The sequence below is a fragment of the Pan paniscus genome, chromosome 5 (assembly GCF_029289425.2).
Source record: "Pan paniscus chromosome 5, NHGRI_mPanPan1-v2.0_pri, whole genome shotgun sequence".
NCBI lineage: Eukaryota > Metazoa > Chordata > Mammalia > Primates > Hominidae > Pan > Pan paniscus.
Window position 1 is genome coordinate 74474151 of NC_073254.2, and position 13655 is coordinate 74487805.

A 13655-nucleotide genomic window follows, 5' to 3' on the forward strand; every position below is an offset into this window, starting at 1 on the left:
GGAAACAGGATTTCTGCATATAAAAATTGACGGGACAATTCTCAGAAATATCTTTGTGATGTGTGCATTCAACTCACAGAGTTGAACCTTCCTTTCGATACAGCAGTTTTGAAATAGTCTTTTTGTAGAATTTCCAAGTGGATATTTAGAGCGGTTCGAGGCCTATTGTAGAAAAGGAAATATCTTCATAGAAAAACAAGACAGAATCATTCTCAGATACTAATTTGTGAAGTGTGCATTCAGCTTACAGTGTTTAAAATTTCTATTGATAGAGCAGTTTTGAAACACTCTTTTTGTGGAATTTGCAAGTGTATATTTAGAGTCCTTTGAGCCCTACGGTAGAAAAGGAAATATCTTCACATAAGAACTAGACAGCAGCATTGTCAGAAACTATTTTGAGATATTTGCATTCAAGTCATAGAGTTGAACATTTCTCTTGAGAGAGTAGTTTTGAAACACTCTTTTGTAGAATCTGTAAGTGGATATTTGGACCTCTGTGTGGCCGTCGTTTGAAACGTGATTTCTTCATGTAAAACTAGACAGAATAATTCTCAGAAACTTCTTTTTGATGTGTGCTTTCAACTCATGGTGTTGAACCTTCCTTTTGATAGAGAAGTTTTGACACTCTCTTTTTGAAGTAATTCCAAGAGGATATTTATCGCCGTTTGAGGCCTATGGCAGAAAAGGCAATATCTTCATAGGAAAACTAGACAGAATGATTCTTAGAAACTACTTTGTGATGTGTGCGTTCGACTCTCAGAAGTTCACCTTTCTTCTGATAGAGCAGTTTTCAAACACTCTTTATGTAGAATCTGCAAGTGAATAGTTGGAGTTTTTTGAGGCCTTCATTGGAAACGGGAATTATTCATATTAAACTTGAGAGAAGAATTCTCAGAAACTTCTTTGTGATGAGTGCATTCTACTCACAGCGTTGAAACTTCCTTTCGATAGAGCAGTTTTGAAGTTCTCTTTCTGTAGCATGTCCAAGTGGAGATTTACAGCGGTTCAAGGCCAACGGTAGAAAACAATATATCTTCATTGAAAAATTGACAGAATCCTTCTCAGAGACTAAATTGTGATGTGTGCATTTAGCTGACAGAGTTTAACCTTTCTTTTGATAGAGCAATTTTGAAACACTCTTTCTGTGGAATTTGCTATGGTATATTTAGATGGCTTTGAGGCCTACGGTAGAAAAGGAAATAACTGCACAGAAAAACTAGACAGAATCATTGTCAGAAACTAATTTGTGATATTTGCATTCAACTCACCTAGATGAACATTCCTCTTGATAGAGCAGTTTTCAAACACTCATTTTGTAGAATCTGCAAATGGATATTTGGACGTCTTTGTGGCCTTCCTTTGAAAAGTGATTTGTTCATATAAAACTAGACAGAAGAATTCTCAGAAAATACTTTGTGATGTGTGCTATCAACTCACAGAGTTGAACATTCCTTTTGATAGAGAAATTTTGAGAGTCTCTATTTGTATTCTATTGTATTCTCTATTTGTAGAATTTCCAAGTGGATATTTGACGCCAGTTGAGGCCTCTGGTAGAAAAGGAAATATCTTCATAGAAATACTACACCGAATGATTCTCAGAAACTACTTTGTGATGTGTGCGTTCAACTCACAGAATTAAAACTTTCTTTGGAAAGAGCAGTTTTGAAAAACTCTTTTTGTGGAATCTGCAAGTGAATATTTGGACTTTTTGGAGGCCTTTTTTGGAAACGGGATTTCTTCATATGAAACCTGACAGAAGAATTCTCAGAAACTTCGTTGTCATGTGTGCATTCACCTCACAGAGTTGAACCTTCCTTTCGATAGAGCAGTTTTGAAATGCTCTTTTGTAGAATTTCCAAGAGGATATTTACAGCGGTTCGAGGCCTATTTTAGAAAAGGATATATCTTCACAGAAAAACTAGACAGAATCATTCTCTGAAACTACTTTGTGTTGTGTGCATTAAGCTTACAGGGTTTAAATTTTCTTTTGATAGAGCAGTATTGAAACACTCTTTGTGGAATTTGCACATCTATATTTTGAGTGCTTTGAGGCCTATGGAGGAAAAGGAAATATCTTCACATAAAAACTAGACAGAAGAACTGTCAGAAACTACTTTGAGATATTTGCATTCAACTCACAGAGTTGAACATTCCTCTTGATAGAGCAGTTTTGAAACACTCTTTTTGTATGATCTGCAATTGAATATTTGGACTTTTTTGAGGAGTTCATTGGAAACGGGATTTCTTCATATGAAACTTGACAGAAGAATTCTCAGAAATTTCTTTGTGATGTGTGCGTTCAGCTTACAGAGTTTAACCTTTCTTTTGATAGAGCAGTCCTGAAACACTCTTTTTGTAGAATTTGCAAGTGTATATTTAGAGGGCTTTGAGGCCTAATGTAGAAAAGGAAATATCTTCACTTAAAAACTAGACAGAATAATTGTCAGAAACTACTTTGTGATATTTGCATTCAACTCACAAAGTTGAACATTCTTTTTCATAGGGCTGTTTTGAAACACTATTTTTGTAGAATCTGCAAGTGGATATTTAGATCCTCTTTGTGGTCTTCGTTTGAAATGTGATTTGTTCATATACAACTAGTCAGAAGAATTCTCAGAAACTTGTGATGTGTGCTTTCAAATCACAGAGTTGAACCTTCCTTTCTATAGAGCCGTTTTGAGACTTTTTGGATAATTTCCAGGTGGATATTTATCGCTGTTTGAGGCCTATGTTTGAAAAGGCAATATTTTCATAGAAAAACCAGACAGAATGATTCTCAGAAACTACTCTGTGATGTGTGCATTCAATTCACAGAGTTATTCTCTCTTTTGATAGAACGGTTTTCAATCACTCTTTTTGTAGAATCTGCAAGTGAATATTTGGACTTTTTTGAGGCCTTCGTTGGAAACAGGATTTCTGCATATAAAAATTGACGGGACAATTCTCAGAAATATCTTTGTGATGTGTGCATTCAACTCACAGAGTTGAACCTTCCTTTCGATACAGCAGTTTTGAAATAGTCTTTTTGTAGAATTTCCAAGTGGATATTTAGAGCGGTTCGAGGCCTATTGTAGAAAAGGAAATATCTTCATAGAAAAACAAGACAGAATCATTCTCAGATACTAATTTGTGAAGTGTGCATTCAGCTTACAGTGTTTAAAATTTCTATTGATAGAGCAGTTTTGAAACACTCTTTTTGTGGAATTTGCAAGTGTATATTTAGAGTCCTTTGAGCCCTACGGTAGAAAAGGAAATATCTTCACATAAGAACTAGACAGCAGCATTGTCAGAAACTATTTTGAGATATTTGCATTCAAGTCATAGAGTTGAACATTTCTCTTGAGAGAGTAGTTTTGAAACACTCTTTTGTAGAATCTGTAAGTGGATATTTGGACCTCTGTGTGGCCGTCGTTTGAAACGTGATTTCTTCATGTAAAACTAGACAGAATAATTCTCAGAAACTTCTTTTTGATGTGTGCTTTCAACTCATGGTGTTGAACCTTCCTTTTGATAGAGAAGTTTTGACACTCTCTTTTTGAAGTAATTCCAAGAGGATATTTATCGCCGTTTGAGGCCTATGGCAGAAAAGGCAATATCTTCATAGGAAAACTAGACAGAATGATTCTTAGAAACTACTTTGTGATGTGTGCGTTCGACTCTCAGAAGTTCACCTTTCTTCTGATAGAGCAGTTTTCAAACACTCTTTATGTAGAATCTGCAAGTGAATAGTTGGAGTTTTTTGAGGCCTTCATTGGAAACGGGAATTATTCATATTAAACTTGAGAGAAGAATTCTCAGAAACTTCTTTGTGATGAGTGCATTCTACTCACAGCGTTGAAACTTCCTTTCGATAGAGCAGTTTTGAAGTTCTCTTTCTGTAGCATGTCCAAGTGGAGATTTACAGCGGTTCAAGGCCAACGGTAGAAAACAATATATCTTCATTGAAAAATTGACAGAATCCTTCTCAGAGACTAAATTGTGATGTGTGCATTTAGCTGACAGAGTTTAACCTTTCTTTTGATAGAGCAATTTTGAAACACTCTTTCTGTGGAATTTGCTATGGTATATTTAGATGGCTTTGAGGCCTACGGTAGAAAAGGAAATAACTGCACAGAAAAACTAGACAGAATCATTGTCAGAAACTAATTTGTGATATTTGCATTCAACTCACCTAGATGAACATTCCTCTTGATAGAGCAGTTTTCAAACACTCATTTTGTAGAATCTGCAAATGGATATTTGGACGTCTTTGTGGCCTTCCTTTGAAAAGTGATTTGTTCATATAAAACTAGACAGAAGAATTCTCAGAAAATACTTTGTGATGTGTGCTATCAACTCACAGAGTTGAACATTCCTTTTGATAGAGAAATTTTGAGAGTCTCTATTTGTATTCTATTGTATTCTCTATTTGTAGAATTTCCAAGTGGATATTTGACGCCAGTTGAGGCCTCTGGTAGAAAAGGAAATATCTTCATAGAAATACTACACCGAATGATTCTCAGAAACTACTTTGTGATGTGTGCGTTCAACTCACAGAATTAAAACTTTCTTTGGAAAGAGCAGTTTTGAAAAACTCTTTTTGTGGAATCTGCAAGTGAATATTTGGACTTTTTGGAGGCCTTTTTTGGAAACGGGATTTCTTCATATGAAACCTGACAGAAGAATTCTCAGAAACTTCGTTGTCATGTGTGCATTCACCTCACAGAGTTGAACCTTCCTTTCGATAGAGCAGTTTTGAAATGCTCTTTTGTAGAATTTCCAAGAGGATATTTACAGCGGTTCGAGGCCTATTTTAGAAAAGGATATATCTTCACAGAAAAACTAGACAGAATCATTCTCTGAAACTACTTTGTGTTGTGTGCATTAAGCTTACAGGGTTTAAATTTTCTTTTGATAGAGCAGTATTGAAACACTCTTTGTGGAATTTGCACATCTATATTTTGAGTGCTTTGAGGCCTATGGAGGAAAAGGAAATATCTTCACATAAAAACTAGACAGAAGAACTGTCAGAAACTACTTTGAGATATTTGCATTCAACTCACAGAGTTGAACATTCCTCTTGATAGAGCAGTTTTGAAACACTCTTTTTGTATGATCTGCAATTGAATATTTGGACTTTTTTGAGGAGTTCATTGGAAACGGGATTTCTTCATATGAAACTTGACAGAAGAATTCTCAGAAATTTCTTTGTGATGTGTGCGTTCAGCTTACAGAGTTTAACCTTTCTTTTGATAGAGCAGTCCTGAAACACTCTTTTTGTAGAATTTGCAAGTGTATATTTAGAGGGCTTTGAGGCCTAATGTAGAAAAGGAAATATCTTCACTTAAAAACTAGACAGAATAATTGTCAGAAACTACTTTGTGATATTTGCATTCAACTCACAAAGTTGAACATTCTTTTTCATAGGGCTGTTTTGAAACACTATTTTTGTAGAATCTGCAAGTGGATATTTAGATCCTCTTTGTGGTCTTCGTTTGAAATGTGATTTGTTCATATACAACTAGTCAGAAGAATTCTCAGAAACTTGTGATGTGTGCTTTCAAATCACAGAGTTGAACCTTCCTTTCTATAGAGCCGTTTTGAGACTTTTTGGATAATTTCCAGGTGGATATTTATCGCTGTTTGAGGCCTATGTTTGAAAAGGCAATATTTTCATAGAAAAACCAGACAGAATGATTCTCAGAAACTACTCTGTGATGTGTGCATTCAATTCACAGAGTTATTCTCTCTTTTGATAGAACGGTTTTCAATCACTCTTTTTGTAGAATCTGCAAGTGAATATTTGGACTTTTTTGAGGCCTTCGTTGGAAACAGGATTTCTGCATATAAAAATTGACGGGACAATTCTCAGAAATATCTTTGTGATGTGTGCATTCAACTCACAGAGTTGAACCTTCCTTTCGATACAGCAGTTTTGAAATAGTCTTTTTGTAGAATTTCCAAGTGGATATTTAGAGCGGTTCGAGGCCTATTGTAGAAAAGGAAATATCTTCATAGAAAAACAAGACAGAATCATTCTCAGATACTAATTTGTGAAGTGTGCATTCAGCTTACAGTGTTTAAAATTTCTATTGATAGAGCAGTTTTGAAACACTCTTTTTGTGGAATTTGCAAGTGTATATTTAGAGTCCTTTGAGCCCTACGGTAGAAAAGGAAATATCTTCACATAAGAACTAGACAGCAGCATTGTCAGAAACTATTTTGAGATATTTGCATTCAAGTCATAGAGTTGAACATTTCTCTTGAGAGAGTAGTTTTGAAACACTCTTTTGTAGAATCTGTAAGTGGATATTTGGACCTCTGTGTGGCCGTCGTTTGAAACGTGATTTCTTCATGTAAAACTAGACAGAATAATTCTCAGAAACTTCTTTTTGATGTGTGCTTTCAACTCATGGTGTTGAACCTTCCTTTTGATAGAGAAGTTTTGACACTCTCTTTTTGAAGTAATTCCAAGAGGATATTTATCGCCGTTTGAGGCCTATGGCAGAAAAGGCAATATCTTCATAGGAAAACTAGACAGAATGATTCTTAGAAACTACTTTGTGATGTGTGCGTTCGACTCTCAGAAGTTCACCTTTCTTCTGATAGAGCAGTTTTCAAACACTCTTTATGTAGAATCTGCAAGTGAATAGTTGGAGTTTTTTGAGGCCTTCATTGGAAACGGGAATTATTCATATTAAACTTGAGAGAAGAATTCTCAGAAACTTCTTTGTGATGAGTGCATTCTACTCACAGCGTTGAAACTTCCTTTCGATAGAGCAGTTTTGAAGTTCTCTTTCTGTAGCATGTCCAAGTGGAGATTTACAGCGGTTCAAGGCCAACGGTAGAAAACAATATATCTTCATTGAAAAATTGACAGAATCCTTCTCAGAGACTAAATTGTGATGTGTGCATTTAGCTGACAGAGTTTAACCTTTCTTTTGATAGAGCAATTTTGAAACACTCTTTCTGTGGAATTTGCTATGGTATATTTAGATGGCTTTGAGGCCTACGGTAGAAAAGGAAATAACTGCACAGAAAAACTAGACAGAATCATTGTCAGAAACTAATTTGTGATATTTGCATTCAACTCACCTAGATGAACATTCCTCTTGATAGAGCAGTTTTCAAACACTCATTTTGTAGAATCTGCAAATGGATATTTGGACGTCTTTGTGGCCTTCCTTTGAAAAGTGATTTGTTCATATAAAACTAGACAGAAGAATTCTCAGAAAATACTTTGTGATGTGTGCTATCAACTCACAGAGTTGAACATTCCTTTTGATAGAGAAATTTTGAGAGTCTCTATTTGTATTCTATTGTATTCTCTATTTGTAGAATTTCCAAGTGGATATTTGACGCCAGTTGAGGCCTCTGGTAGAAAAGGAAATATCTTCATAGAAATACTACACCGAATGATTCTCAGAAACTACTTTGTGATGTGTGCGTTCAACTCACAGAATTAAAACTTTCTTTGGAAAGAGCAGTTTTGAAAAACTCTTTTTGTGGAATCTGCAAGTGAATATTTGGACTTTTTGGAGGCCTTTTTTGGAAACGGGATTTCTTCATATGAAACCTGACAGAAGAATTCTCAGAAACTTCGTTGTCATGTGTGCATTCACCTCACAGAGTTGAACCTTCCTTTCGATAGAGCAGTTTTGAAATGCTCTTTTGTAGAATTTCCAAGAGGATATTTACAGCGGTTCGAGGCCTATTTTAGAAAAGGATATATCTTCACAGAAAAACTAGACAGAATCATTCTCTGAAACTACTTTGTGTTGTGTGCATTAAGCTTACAGGGTTTAAATTTTCTTTTGATAGAGCAGTATTGAAACACTCTTTGTGGAATTTGCACATCTATATTTTGAGTGCTTTGAGGCCTATGGAGGAAAAGGAAATATCTTCACATAAAAACTAGACAGAAGAACTGTCAGAAACTACTTTGAGATATTTGCATTCAACTCACAGAGTTGAACATTCCTCTTGATAGAGCAGTTTTGAAACACTCTTTTTGTATGATCTGCAATTGAATATTTGGACTTTTTTGAGGAGTTCATTGGAAACGGGATTTCTTCATATGAAACTTGACAGAAGAATTCTCAGAAATTTCTTTGTGATGTGTGCGTTCAGCTTACAGAGTTTAACCTTTCTTTTGATAGAGCAGTCCTGAAACACTCTTTTTGTAGAATTTGCAAGTGTATATTTAGAGGGCTTTGAGGCCTAATGTAGAAAAGGAAATATCTTCACTTAAAAACTAGACAGAATAATTGTCAGAAACTACTTTGTGATATTTGCATTCAACTCACAAAGTTGAACATTCTTTTTCATAGGGCTGTTTTGAAACACTATTTTTGTAGAATCTGCAAGTGGATATTTAGATCCTCTTTGTGGTCTTCGTTTGAAATGTGATTTGTTCATATACAACTAGTCAGAAGAATTCTCAGAAACTTGTGATGTGTGCTTTCAAATCACAGAGTTGAACCTTCCTTTCTATAGAGCCGTTTTGAGACTTTTTGGATAATTTCCAGGTGGATATTTATCGCTGTTTGAGGCCTATGTTTGAGAAGGCAATATTTTCATAGAAAAACCAGACAGAATGATTCTCAGAAACTACTCTGTGATGTGTGCATTCAATTCACAGAGTTATTCTCTCTTTTGATAGAACGGTTTTCAATCACTCTTTTTGTAGAATCTGCAAGTGAATATTTGGACTTTTTTGAGGCCTTCGTTGGAAACAGGATTTCTGCATATAAAAATTGACGGGACAATTCTCAGAAATATCTTTGTGATGTGTGCATTCAACTCACAGAGTTGAACCTTCCTTTCGATACAGCAGTTTTGAAATAGTCTTTTTGTAGAATTTCCAAGTGGATATTTAGAGCGGTTCGAGGCCTATTGTAGAAAAGGAAATATCTTCATAGAAAAACAAGACAGAATCATTCTCAGATACTAATTTGTGAAGTGTGCATTCAGCTTACAGTGTTTAAAATTTCTATTGATAGAGCAGTTTTGAAACACTCTTTTTGTGGAATTTGCAAGTGTATATTTAGAGTCCTTTGAGCCCTACGGTAGAAAAGGAAATATCTTCACATAAGAACTAGACAGCAGCATTGTCAGAAACTATTTTGAGATATTTGCATTCAAGTCATAGAGTTGAACATTTCTCTTGAGAGAGTAGTTTTGAAACACTCTTTTGTAGAATCTGTAAGTGGATATTTGGACCTCTGTGTGGCCGTCGTTTGAAACGTGATTTCTTCATGTAAAACTAGACAGAATAATTCTCAGAAACTTCTTTTTGATGTGTGCTTTCAACTCATGGTGTTGAACCTTCCTTTTGATAGAGAAGTTTTGACACTCTCTTTTTGAAGTAATTCCAAGAGGATATTTATCGCCGTTTGAGGCCTATGGCAGAAAAGGCAATATCTTCATAGGAAAACTAGACAGAATGATTCTTAGAAACTACTTTGTGATGTGTGCGTTCGACTCTCAGAAGTTCACCTTTCTTCTGATAGAGCAGTTTTCAAACACTCTTTATGTAGAATCTGCAAGTGAATAGTTGGAGTTTTTTGAGGCCTTCATTGGAAACGGGAATTATTCATATTAAACTTGAGAGAAGAATTCTCAGAAACTTCTTTGTGATGAGTGCATTCTACTCACAGCGTTGAAACTTCCTTTCGATAGAGCAGTTTTGAAGTTCTCTTTCTGTAGCATGTCCAAGTGGAGATTTACAGCGGTTCAAGGCCAACGGTAGAAAACAATATATCTTCATTGAAAAATTGACAGAATCCTTCTCAGAGACTAAATTGTGATGTGTGCATTTAGCTGACAGAGTTTAACCTTTCTTTTGATAGAGCAATTTTGAAACACTCTTTCTGTGGAATTTGCTATGGTATATTTAGATGGCTTTGAGGCCTACGGTAGAAAAGGAAATAACTGCACAGAAAAACTAGACAGAATCATTGTCAGAAACTAATTTGTGATATTTGCATTCAACTCACCTAGATGAACATTCCTCTTGATAGAGCAGTTTTCAAACACTCATTTTGTAGAATCTGCAAATGGATATTTGGACGTCTTTGTGGCCTTCCTTTGAAAAGTGATTTGTTCATATAAAACTAGACAGAAGAATTCTCAGAAAATACTTTGTGATGTGTGCTATCAACTCACAGAGTTGAACATTCCTTTTGATAGAGAAATTTTGAGAGTCTCTATTTGTATTCTATTGTATTCTCTATTTGTAGAATTTCCAAGTGGATATTTGACGCCAGTTGAGGCCTCTGGTAGAAAAGGAAATATCTTCATAGAAATACTACACCGAATGATTCTCAGAAACTACTTTGTGATGTGTGCGTTCAACTCACAGAATTAAAACTTTCTTTGGAAAGAGCAGTTTTGAAAAACTCTTTTTGTGGAATCTGCAAGTGAATATTTGGACTTTTTGGAGGCCTTTTTTGGAAACGGGATTTCTTCATATGAAACCTGACAGAAGAATTCTCAGAAACTTCGTTGTCATGTGTGCATTCACCTCACAGAGTTGAACCTTCCTTTCGATAGAGCAGTTTTGAAATGCTCTTTTGTAGAATTTCCAAGAGGATATTTACAGCGGTTCGAGGCCTATTTTAGAAAAGGATATATCTTCACAGAAAAACTAGACAGAATCATTCTCTGAAACTACTTTGTGTTGTGTGCATTAAGCTTACAGGGTTTAAATTTTCTTTTGATAGAGCAGTATTGAAACACTCTTTGTGGAATTTGCACATCTATATTTTGAGTGCTTTGAGGCCTATGGAGGAAAAGGAAATATCTTCACATAAAAACTAGACAGAAGAACTGTCAGAAACTACTTTGAGATATTTGCATTCAACTCACAGAGTTGAACATTCCTCTTGATAGAGCAGTTTTGAAACACTCTTTTTGTATGATCTGCAATTGAATATTTGGACTTTTTTGAGGAGTTCATTGGAAACGGGATTTCTTCATATGAAACTTGACAGAAGAATTCTCAGAAATTTCTTTGTGATGTGTGCGTTCAGCTTACAGAGTTTAACCTTTCTTTTGATAGAGCAGTCCTGAAACACTCTTTTTGTAGAATTTGCAAGTGTATATTTAGAGGGCTTTGAGGCCTAATGTAGAAAAGGAAATATCTTCACTTAAAAACTAGACAGAATAATTGTCAGAAACTACTTTGTGATATTTGCATTCAACTCACAAAGTTGAACATTCTTTTTCATAGGGCTGTTTTGAAACACTATTTTTGTAGAATCTGCAAGTGGATATTTAGATCCTCTTTGTGGTCTTCGTTTGAAATGTGATTTGTTCATATACAACTAGTCAGAAGAATTCTCAGAAACTTGTGATGTGTGCTTTCAAATCACAGAGTTGAACCTTCCTTTCTATAGAGCCGTTTTGAGACTTTTTGGATAATTTCCAGGTGGATATTTATCGCTGTTTGAGGCCTATGTTTGAAAAGGCAATATTTTCATAGAAAAACCAGACAGAATGATTCTCAGAAACTACTCTGTGATGTGTGCATTCAATTCACAGAGTTATTCTCTCTTTTGATAGAACGGTTTTCAATCACTCTTTTTGTAGAATCTGCAAGTGAATATTTGGACTTTTTTGAGGCCTTCGTTGGAAACAGGATTTCTGCATATAAAAATTGACGGGACAATTCTCAGAAATATCTTTGTGATGTGTGCATTCAACTCACAGAGTTGAACCTTCCTTTCGATACAGCAGTTTTGAAATAGTCTTTTTGTAGAATTTCCAAGTGGATATTTAGAGCGGTTCGAGGCCTATTGTAGAAAAGGAAATATCTTCATAGAAAAACAAGACAGAATCATTCTCAGATACTAATTTGTGAAGTGTGCATTCAGCTTACAGTGTTTAAAATTTCTATTGATAGAGCAGTTTTGAAACACTCTTTTTGTGGAATTTGCAAGTGTATATTTAGAGTCCTTTGAGCCCTACGGTAGAAAAGGAAATATCTTCACATAAGAACTAGACAGCAGCATTGTCAGAAACTATTTTGAGATATTTGCATTCAAGTCATAGAGTTGAACATTTCTCTTGAGAGAGTAGTTTTGAAACACTCTTTTGTAGAATCTGTAAGTGGATATTTGGACCTCTGTGTGGCCGTCGTTTGAAACGTGATTTCTTCATGTAAAACTAGACAGAATAATTCTCAGAAACTTCTTTTTGATGTGTGCTTTCAACTCATGGTGTTGAACCTTCCTTTTGATAGAGAAGTTTTGACACTCTCTTTTTGAAGTAATTCCAAGAGGATATTTATCGCCGTTTGAGGCCTATGGCAGAAAAGGCAATATCTTCATAGGAAAACTAGACAGAATGATTCTTAGAAACTACTTTGTGATGTGTGCGTTCGACTCTCAGAAGTTCACCTTTCTTCTGATAGAGCAGTTTTCAAACACTCTTTATGTAGAATCTGCAAGTGAATAGTTGGAGTTTTTTGAGGCCTTCATTGGAAACGGGAATTATTCATATTAAACTTGAGAGAAGAATTCTCAGAAACTTCTTTGTGATGAGTGCATTCTACTCACAGCGTTGAAACTTCCTTTCGATAGAGCAGTTTTGAAGTTCTCTTTCTGTAGCATGTCCAAGTGGAGATTTACAGCGGTTCAAGGCCAACGGTAGAAAACAATATATCTTCATTGAAAAATTGACAGAATCCTTCTCAGAGACTAAATTGTGATGTGTGCATTTAGCTGACAGAGTTTAACCTTTCTTTTGATAGAGCAATTTTGAAACACTCTTTCTGTGGAATTTGCTATGGTATATTTAGATGGCTTTGAGGCCTACGGTAGAAAAGGAAATAACTGCACAGAAAAACTAGACAGAATCATTGTCAGAAACTAATTTGTGATATTTGCATTCAACTCACCTAGATGAACATTCCTCTTGATAGAGCAGTTTTCAAACACTCATTTTGTAGAATCTGCAAATGGATATTTGGACGTCTTTGTGGCCTTCCTTTGAAAAGTGATTTGTTCATATAAAACTAGACAGAAGAATTCTCAGAAAATACTTTGTGATGTGTGCTATCAACTCACAGAGTTGAACATTCCTTTTGATAGAGAAATTTTGAGAGTCTCTATTTGTATTCTATTGTATTCTCTATTTGTAGAATTTCCAAGTGGATATTTGACGCCAGTTGAGGCCTCTGGTAGAAAAGGAAATATCTTCATAGAAATACTACACCGAATGATTCTCAGAAACTACTTTGTGATGTGTGCGTTCAACTCACAGAATTAAAACTTTCTTTGGAAAGAGCAGTTTTGAAAAACTCTTTTTGTGGAATCTGCAAGTGAATATTTGGACTTTTTTGAGGAGTTCATTGGAAACGGGATTTCTTCATATGAAACTTGACAGAAGAATTCTCAGAAATTTCTTTGTGATGTGTGCGTTCAGCTTACAGAGTTTAACCTTTCTTTTGATAGAGCAGTCCTGAAACACTCTTTTTGTAGAATTTGCAAGTGTATATTTAGAGGGCTTTGAGGCCTAATGTAGAAAAGGAAATATCTTCACTTAAAAACTAGACAGAATAATTGTCAGAAACTACTTTGTGATATTTGCATTCAACTCACAAAGTTGAACATTCTTTTTCATAGGGCTGTTTTGAAACACTATTTTTGTAGAATCTGCAAGTGGATATTTAG